The following is a 10,332-nucleotide window of genomic DNA, read 5'->3' as shown; positions in this document are numbered from 1 at the left end:
GAGGCCAGCTAGTAGTCGCTGTGCAAGTAAACCTCACTCCTCTGATCTCAGGAGATGCTCTAGCGACTGACGCTCAAGGTTGCAGCATTTAACCTCCTTGTTAGAGCGTCCCACTCTTGAACTACAAGCAGACTTGATGATAATGAAATGATACGATAATGATACTGAAAGCTGATTGGTTGGAGAGTTTAATTTAAATTAATTAGATTTTGATTGGTTGTTTATAGTATATATATCACCAAGGCTGCATTTATTTGATCAAAAATACAGTAAAAATAGTGAAATATTATTACAATTTAAAACAGCTGTTTTCTGTGTGAATATATTTTAAAATGTAATTTATATCCGTGATCAAAGCTGAATTTTCAGCATCATTACTCCAGTCTTCAGAGTCACATGATCCTTCAGAAATCATTCTAATATGATGATTTGATCCTCGAGAAACATTTCTGATTATTATGAATGTTGAAAACAGCTTTATAGTTTTTGTAAAAACTGGGATACATTTTATTTTTCAGGATTCTTTGATGAACAGAAAGTTCAAAAGAACAGCATTTATTTTAAAAAGAATATTATGTAACATTATAAATGTCTTTACTGTCACTTTTGATCAATTTAATGCATCCGTATTTCTTTCAAAAATAATATTTATATATAAATATATGATATACATCATCAACAGCACAGCCACACATGCATCTATTTTGCAATTGTTGGCATTATCTTATACACAAATATAACAGTAAATAATATTAACAGATACAACTATTGATTTTAAAATGTATTAGTAATTGATGAAATTAACATTAAGATTAATAAATGCTGTAGAAGTATTGTTAACTAATGTAGTTAACTAATGTTAACAAATGAAACCTTATTGTAAAGTGTAACCCAAATCATTTCACATTCACATCAGTGAAAAATGATTAAATCGCCTGTTCATTTAGTCACTGTTGTCGTGTTGAAAAAGAGGCAGAGTCTCTGACACTCGTCTGACAGACCGGCGCTGGATTCATCTCTGTGGTGACACAGATTACACGAGCGACCTCGACTCTGGCCTCCAAAACACATCGATTTAACCAGTCAGAATCAATTATGCCCTGAAACTGCGCATGAGCGCGTCCGAACACACCTGATGATCCCAGGAGGATCGCTTCAGCTGGACTTCATCCTCATGTCCGGTGACTTTCACCATGAAAACAAAGCGCTGAATAATGCAAGAAACTGCATCCTGATTAAAATTCATGCAGAATCCAAAAATAGCGACTTAAAATTGGCCATGCATTAATGTTCTTCTCTGTCATGAAGATCACTTTATTTTTCCCTTACTTCCTTTTTTTCTCCACTAAAGATTTTAACAGTTATTTTGACACAAAGTAATGCATGATGTCTAAATTAATAAAATGTGATAAAGAAATTAATCACACTGCAAAAAAAAAATCATTTTCAGTATTAAAGGAGAAAATCCCTACATGCACGATGGGCTTTTAAAAAACCTTGGCTGTCTGTGCAGTAGAAATGTTTAGATAAAACAATTGGCATCTGTTTTCTTGTTTTAAGTTTAAACCAATCTAAATTTTGTTACATATTCTTTGAAAACAAGTCTCAATGTCTCATGCAATCAAGTAAAGGACAGAGAGCTGTTTAGATAATTAACTGAGAAGACAAAAATAGTGATTAAGAAACATGTCTGCAGTTGTGTTTTCTTTTTCTTTGTAAGTAATGGCACTCTGCACATTTGTGGGATGATTTAGTTCAGAACTAGCGGAGTGAATCCGTTCCGGTCGGCCTGACCTCACGGAAGGACAGAATTCCAGATGAGGTCACGCGTTCACAGCAGCGGGAACATCTCATTATGACTGAAGGAAGCCGTTCAGAGGGCAACGACACATCGCTTCATCCCATAAGTGCACAAGAGCTGATCATTTCCCTCTGCAGAATTGCTGCATGTGTAATTTGCATGTTTCCCCACTCTGACATATTTAAAATTGGAACAGGAAGTGGACATTATCTTCCTTTTCAGATTGCTTTGTTGATTGGTGTTTAACCTGTGGCCACGGACATCCAAACGCTCTCTGCTCTTTTATTCTGATCCTCAACCTGAATGTAGTTCTGCATTTAATTAGTGTCGTTTGCCAAGTCAGGCATCACTATTACTAGTGCATATCATATTAGTGAACGATCAAACACTAAATATTAAACTTCAATACCACTATATGAGTGTTATAAGTGGACTCTTTTGGTTTACAACACCCTAGCTACTACTTGGCAACCACCCAAAACACCCTAGCAACCACCAGAACACCTTAGCAACAATCTAGCACCCACCAGAACACTCTAGCTACTACTTGGCAACCACCCAAAACACCCTAGCAACAATCAAGCAATCACAAGAACACCCTAGCAACTACCTGGCAACCATCCAAAACACCCTAGCAACAATCTAGCAACCACAAGAATACCCTAGCAACTACCTGGCAACCACCCAAAACACTGAAGCAACATTCTAACAACCACCAGAACACCCTAGCAACAATCTAGCAACCACAAGAACATCCTAGCAACTACCTGACAACCACCCTGACACCCTAGCAACTACCTGGCAACCATCCAAAACACCCTAGCAACAATCTAGCGACCATAAGAATACCCTAGCAACTACCTGGCAACCACTAAAAACACCCTAGCTACAATCATGCAACCACAAGAACACCCTAGCAACTACCTGGCAACCATCCAAAACACCCTAGCAACAATCTAGCGACAAAAGAATACCCTAGCAACTACCCGGCAACCACCAGAACACCCTAGCAAAAATCTAGCAACCACAAGAACACCCTAGTAACTACCTGGCAACCACACAAAAGACCCTAGCAACAATCTAGCAACCACAAGAACACCCTAGCAACTACCTAGCAACCATTTAAAACACCCTAGCAACAATCTAGCGACCAAAAGAATACCCTAGCAACTACCTGGCAACCACCAGAACACCCTAGCAGAAATCTAGCAACCACCAGAACACCCTAACAACAATCTAGCACCCACCAGAACACCTTAGCAACTACCTGGCAACCACCAGAACACCCTAGCAAAAATCTAGCAACCACAAGAACACCCTAGTAACCACCAAAACCTGGAAATCACTTTTGGTCACTACTGTACTTGGCAACCACCTAAAACACCATAGTAACAATCTAGCAACCATCCAGAACACCCTATAGCATCATAGCAACAAGTTTTTCACATACAAACATCACTCGCATTTTCTTCTGGAAATATAAAAATCAAGTAAAATCTGAGGTTATTGTAAGACAATGTAATTCATAAAGAGGATCAGGATCTTTCATGCTTTATTTTGAATTCTACTGTCGTCTGCACTAATGAGGCTGAGGCGGTTTACTCAAGCATTTCAATATAGATCTCGGCCTCTGTCAATCCAAACTGCTGCAACTAAACACCATTATTATTTATCCTGAGAGCTGCAGTTCAGCAGAACTCCATAAGTATAATAATGGAGTATAAAAGAATCTGAGGTTATAATGAAGCAGATTGACTTTTCTAGTTTTAATAGTAAATATTTCCTAGTAGAGTAGACCGTTTTGATTGGGTCGCGGACACACAAAAAAAAAAACAACAACAAAAAAACAAAAAAAAAATTCGAAATGTTTTTTATATGAGATGGAGAAAAAAAACAAATCGTTTCCTTTGCAGGGAGATGCACATGTATCATTACTGCACGTAAACACTACAGTAGAGGACGATGACTAAATAATGCAAAAGTCTGCGGAGAAAACACAGATCAAATGCAAAGAGGAGTTCACAATTATACCATTATGTGCTTGAGAGAGAAGGAGAGAGCACATAACCTGCATGTCAAGCGCTGGTGGAAATCTGTTATGGTTCATTTGATGGTCACATCTCTGAGAGTCCGTCGACATTTCCAGTTGACTGCACTTGCATGTCCATCTTTACTTTCAAAATGTACCTTCACAAGCCACAACTTATTTAAAATGTTTTAGGATGAACATCTAAGCTGTTATTTGCAAGTTTCTTTGCATTCCTGTTCAAAAACAGCCACGTTTGGCACCATGGCATTACATAAACTGAAAAAAATAAATAAAAACATTAAGAAATGTCATCAAAATTTGACTTTGGTGGCTTTAAACCACTTATTATGCTGCGGCTAAATTTAACCCACATTCGATTTTTAAACAATCAAGCAAACACCAGAACACCTTAGCAACCATTCAGAACACCTTAGCAACTAACCAAACACCATAGCAACTACCTAGCAACCACCCATAATTGACCCACATTTGATTTTTAAACAATTTAACAATGACCAGAACACCCTATCAACTATCTAGCAAAAACCCATAACAGCTTAACAACAACCCCAATTTAACCCACTTATTGTGTTGCGGGTCAATCTGAAGCACATTTGACTTTTAAAAAATCTAGAAACCACCAGAACACCCTATCAACTACCTAGCAACCACCCTGACACCCTAGCAACTACCTGACAACCACCCAGAACACCATAGCAACTACCTAGTAACCACCCAAAACACCTTAACAACAACCCCAATTTAACCCACTTATTGTGTTGCGGGTCAATCTGACCCACAATTGATTTTTAAACAATCTAGAAACCACCAGAACACCCTATCAACTACCTAGCAACCACCCTGACACCCTAGCAACTACCTGACAACCACCCAGAACACCATAGCAACTACCTAGTAACCACCCAAAACACCTTAACAACAACCCCAATTTAATCCACTTATTGTGTTGCGGGACAATCTGACCCACATTTGATTTTTAAACAATCTAGCAACCACCAGAACACCCTATCAACTACCTAGCAACCACCCTGACACCCTAGCAACTACCTGACAACCACCCAGAACACCATAGCAACTACCTAGTAACCACCCAAAACACCTTAACAACAACCCCAATTTAACCCACTTATTGTGTTGCGGGTCAATCTGACCCACAATTGATTTTTAAACAATCTAGAAACCACCAGAACACCCTATCAACTACCTAGCAACTACCCTGACACTCTAGCAACTACCTGACAACCACCCAGAACACCATAGCAACTACCTAGTAACCACCCAAAACACCTTAACAACAACCCCAATTTAATCCACATATTGTGTTGCGGGTCAATCTGAACCACATTTGATTTTTAAACAATCTAGCAACCACCAGAACACCCTATCAACTACCTAGCAACCACCCTGACACCCTAGCAACTACCTGACAACCACCCAGAACACCATAGCAACTACCTAGTAACCACCCAAAACACCTTAACAACAACCCCAATTTAATCCACTTATTGTGTTGTGGGACAATCTGACCCACATTTGATTTTTAAACAATCTAGCAACCACCAGAACACCCTATCAACTACCTAGCAACCACCCTGACACCCTAGCAACTACCTGACAACCACCCAGAACACCATAGCATCTACCTAGTAACCACCCAAAACACCTTAACAACAACCCCAATTTAACCCACTTATTGTGTTGCGGGTCAATCTGACCCACAATTGATTTTTAAACAATCTAGAAACCACCAGAACACCCTATCAACTACCTAGCAACTACCCTGACACTCTAGCAACTACCTGACAACCACCCAGAACACCATAGCAACTACCTAGTAACCACCCAAAACACCTTAACAACAACCCCAATTTAATCCACATATTGTGTTGCGGGTCAATCTGACCCACATTTGATTTTTAAACAATCTAGCAACCACCAGAACACCCTATCAACTACCTAGCAACCACCCTGACACCCTAGCAACTACCTGACAACCACCCAGAACACCATAGCAACTACCTAGTAACCACCCAAAACACCTTAACAACAACCCCAATTTAATCCACTTATTGTGTTGCGGGACAATCTGAACCACATTTGATTTTTAGCAATCTAGCAACCACCCAAACACCTTAACAACTACCTGGCAACCACCCATAACTCCGTAGTAACTACCTGGCTGGAAACCACACCACCCATAACACCCTAAAAACCCCACGATAACCCACTTATTGTTTTTTTATTTTGTGTCTGTGCAGCTAATTTTGATCAAAAATCAAACTGACCCCTAACATTTTTTAAACACAATCGGAGTTCATAATTTCTGATATTTCATATTTTTTAGTCTCTGACAAGCTACAATAGAGTTTACATGACTCCTTATTTTTTTAATTTGTAGAATTGCATGGAAACCAATGGAGGCCAATTTGACAACACTGAAAACAAATGCATTCAAAATATTGATGACATCACCATGCACTCAAGTACATTTTGTCCAATCAGATGCTGTCTATAATGAGAATGCCCCGCCCACTGACTCTGATTAGCAACAGATCCTGTTTTAACATGTAATAAATCAACGCTTGTGAAGTATTTAGGTTATTATCATATCTTGTCAAGGCTTCATCATGTGTAAGAAAACAGATGAAAGAACAACGTTCTAACTTTTACATTTCAGTATTTTTTACAAACTGGGAGATTTTGGATGGTTTGTTCACTAAAATGTCACTCAGAAGGTCTGAAGGATGTAAGAGATGCTGAGATCTGAGTCTAATGACCTGTGGCAGAACAGACGTCTCACTGAGATCTGATGGTCAAAACCTTCTGCTTGAAAAGTTCAAAGGAGAAATTTTGGTCTTTTGACACTTAATCACATCATTATTTTCTCCCTATCAGACCTTTTTGGGTCGTGAACCACCTGTTTGAGGGCAAAGATTGCTCTAAAATAGACAAACACACATGCCTAAATCCAAAATATCTGTAATATTTTCAAGAGACGAACATTTATCCTTAAACTTCAATTCGTTTGACAAACATAACAAACAGCTTGAGGCCTGTTAGTCAAAGAGCTAAATTCGACACCTAAAACCTGTAAGTCTAGAGGGATTTGAACGCTCCCTGAGGCATCATGAGAACTGTTAAACCAGGACACACACATGAGGGATGTGTCTAATGTAGTGATAACAAAAACTATGACGAAAAATATTCATTGACAACCTTTTGTTCCATGACTAAAATGAGACGACACCATTAAACACTAAGGCTGCATCCGAAATCACATACTTCCCTACTATATAGTAGGCAAAAAACAGTATGTGACAAAAGAAGTATGTCCGAATTCACTGTACTCATAAAAGAGTAGGCAAGAGTATTTCGATGACCTACTACTTCTGGCGTACAAAATCGCATACTTTCTTGCGTAGGTACTTATATAGTAGGGAAGTATGTGATTTCGGACACAGCCTAAGACTAATAGCCTAAATAGTCTAATGAGTGTAGCTTTTCTCTTACACTGCAACCCGTGAAGGTTAATTTCACAGATGGCATTTCCGATGACATTTGCGAAGTTTTCTGAGGGATTATTTGGCGTAAATGCCATAAGTATCCTCGGTGCCTGTGATGACGTGTAGATTTTACCGTATGCAACGAGTGAATGCATCCTAATGTGACATGCTAAGCTTAATGACTGGTTGCGTTCTAATCAGCGAGAGCCATTTCCTGTGGAGACGCGTGCACGTGTGTGTCATTAGAGCGGATTTGCTGCTGAACATGAGCTGCATGACCATGACGGCACTCTGCATTATACATTACATGTGAAATGTAAGGCAGGGGATCTGAAAATAGCACTTACACACACGTGCGCTTCTTCAAGAATCAGTGTGGTTGAAAAAACAAGCCTGGTGTTGTGTGCTTCAGTGCATTTTGGATCGATTCCCTGATCACTCTGCAAAGCAGCTACATTTATCAATATGGTTCAGAAAACTGAACCATAACATTTTGTTTAATTTTCTTCTGTCTAACTGGCATAAAGCCCACAAAGCAGCTTATTCTGGCTAAAAACATCCACTTAGACAAGAAGAGACTGCTGACTGACCTGTATGCTTTGTTTTAACGTGACACACTTCAAAAAATTAGGTTCTTCCTCAGTATTTGTCTTCTTTTCTAGTACAATTATCTAAACATACTTAAATCAAGATACATTTACTGGAGAAACAGAATTACTAAAGAGATGTTAAGACAAATGCATTAAAATGAAGTGAGTTTAAGCTTAAAACAAGAACAAATATTTGCCAGTGGGGTCAGAAGAATAAACTTAATTCAAAGGGAAAACAAGATTATTTTCTTGTTACAATTATTTTGTTCTTGTTTCAAGCACAAACTCACTTAATTTTGATAAGAACAAACATAATTTGCATTGCAATTAGAAGCAGATTAATCTGAAATAGTATATACCAAAATAATGGTCCAGTACAAACAAAAAGGTCCCAAATACTGATGTTAACATTAATAAGACCATGAATTTAAAAAGTAAATAGTCTAATTTTAAAATTAAAAAACACCCTATTTACCTTATGAAAAAGAAGTATGCTAAAGTGTAGTGTACATACTGAATTATAGACATAATATAGTTAAAAATAATTACTTACTGTAAATGCAGACTGAGTGTAATGTTTTCAGACACTTAATTGCATGTTATAAACAATAAAATGAAATGTATTATTGTTTAAATTAATACTGAATGCAACTGGTTGAACTTAAGAGTGCTTAAGTACATTTTTATATGTAATTTCATATTGTCTTTTAAGTATGGTTAACGTGTAGTGCCAAATGACAAGCGTTTATGGTAAACAAAAACACTTTAATATCATTTTAATGTCATATATTTGTAAATACACATGAATTTAGTATGTTTAAAATATATGATCTTCAAATATCAAATAACACACTACAGTTAAAATTATAAGATTAAGATTATTAAAACATGATGATTTAAAATGTACTTTAAATAAATATTTTAACTTGACATTATTACAAAGTGCACTTTTAAAAGTTTGTCAAGAAACAGTCATGAAAGTGGGCCTTAAATTGTATTGATATTATGTGCAAGTATTGTTTTTTAAAAAATATACTATTAAGATTAGAAGTACACTCATTCAATAATATTAAGTGCACTTCTTTTGTCCTCATACTATCTCTAACTAAACTCTCACGCATCTCTCTCTCTCCGTCACACATAATTGTTGATTCTCACTTGCAAAAAACAAAACCCTGCTGCATTGCAGTACTGTAAGTTTGAGGTCTGTAATTATGCAGATTATACGGCACACACAGACTCAGGCCATATGCAGCATCATAATTAGTGTCTGTAGTGTCTGTGCTGAGAGAGACCCGACAAATCAGATTCTTTTAGTGTTTGTTTTCTGTTTGCCTTCCTGAAAAACCCTGAAAATCCACGCCAATCCTCAGAGTAAAACAGTGAAAAGCACCTTTTATTTTCAATCCCCAGAACTGAACGTCTCTTCAGAGGACGAAACTGCCCGACCGAACACCGCAGACCGATTGACATTAATAAGACTGACTGAACCATTTTTGTCATTTGAAACACAATTTGCAGATTGTAAAAGACCACTTTTTTCCTAAAACCAGGTACAATGTGCATTTTGCTACAATTTTGTCGCTTGAAGTGCATTTGAGATTTTCAATGACAATGAAAAAATCCACCCAAGTTTGCTCTTAAAGCAGCCTGTGATACTCGTCAACATTTTTAGGGAGTTTAGGGAAATTAATTATTTTATTCATTAAGGATGCATCAATGTGAAGGTATGATCTTTAGTGAATTTTTGGCGAACTTTGGCGGTCGATAAAGGAATTGTCCATGGTCAATAGCAATGCATGAAGCACAGAAGTCACTTTCAAACCAAGCAGCTTGAAAATGAGTTGGCAATCTGCTTTGGGAACATTTTCACTCTCACGTGAAACTTCCGATCATGATTCCTGAATGGATTTTGCACGCAAAATTTCACAAAGCAATGGTAAACGTGACCACACCGTAATTACATTTGCATAGGCCTGTGTGAGTGTAATAGAATCTGACAGGCAGCTCTCATACAGGACAGTAGGAATATAAATCACAGCTGCACATGGCATAAAAGAGAAATAAAAAAGAGATTATTCATTAACTAGATGAGTAAAGTTTGACAACCAACTTTGATGTTGGCTTGACAAAGCCAGGTCTAAAAGTTTAAAATAACTTTGAAAAGTTTAAAGCTCGAAGGTTTTACTCAGAGAAAGTAAAAAAAAAATTAAAAATAATAATGTTACTAGCATGATTTAGCATGTTGCTAGCATGATTTAACACAACGTTTTAACACATCGTTAGCATGATTTATCATGTTGCTAACATGTTTTAACATGTTGTTAGCATGTTTTAACTTGACACTAGCATGATTTAACACTTTGTTAGCATGATTAACATGTTGCT

This window comes from Ctenopharyngodon idella, chromosome 24 (genome assembly GCF_019924925.1).
Source record: "Ctenopharyngodon idella isolate HZGC_01 chromosome 24, HZGC01, whole genome shotgun sequence".
NCBI classification, from domain to species: domain Eukaryota; kingdom Metazoa; phylum Chordata; class Actinopteri; order Cypriniformes; family Xenocyprididae; genus Ctenopharyngodon; species Ctenopharyngodon idella.
This window is presented reverse-complemented; position numbering follows the sequence as displayed.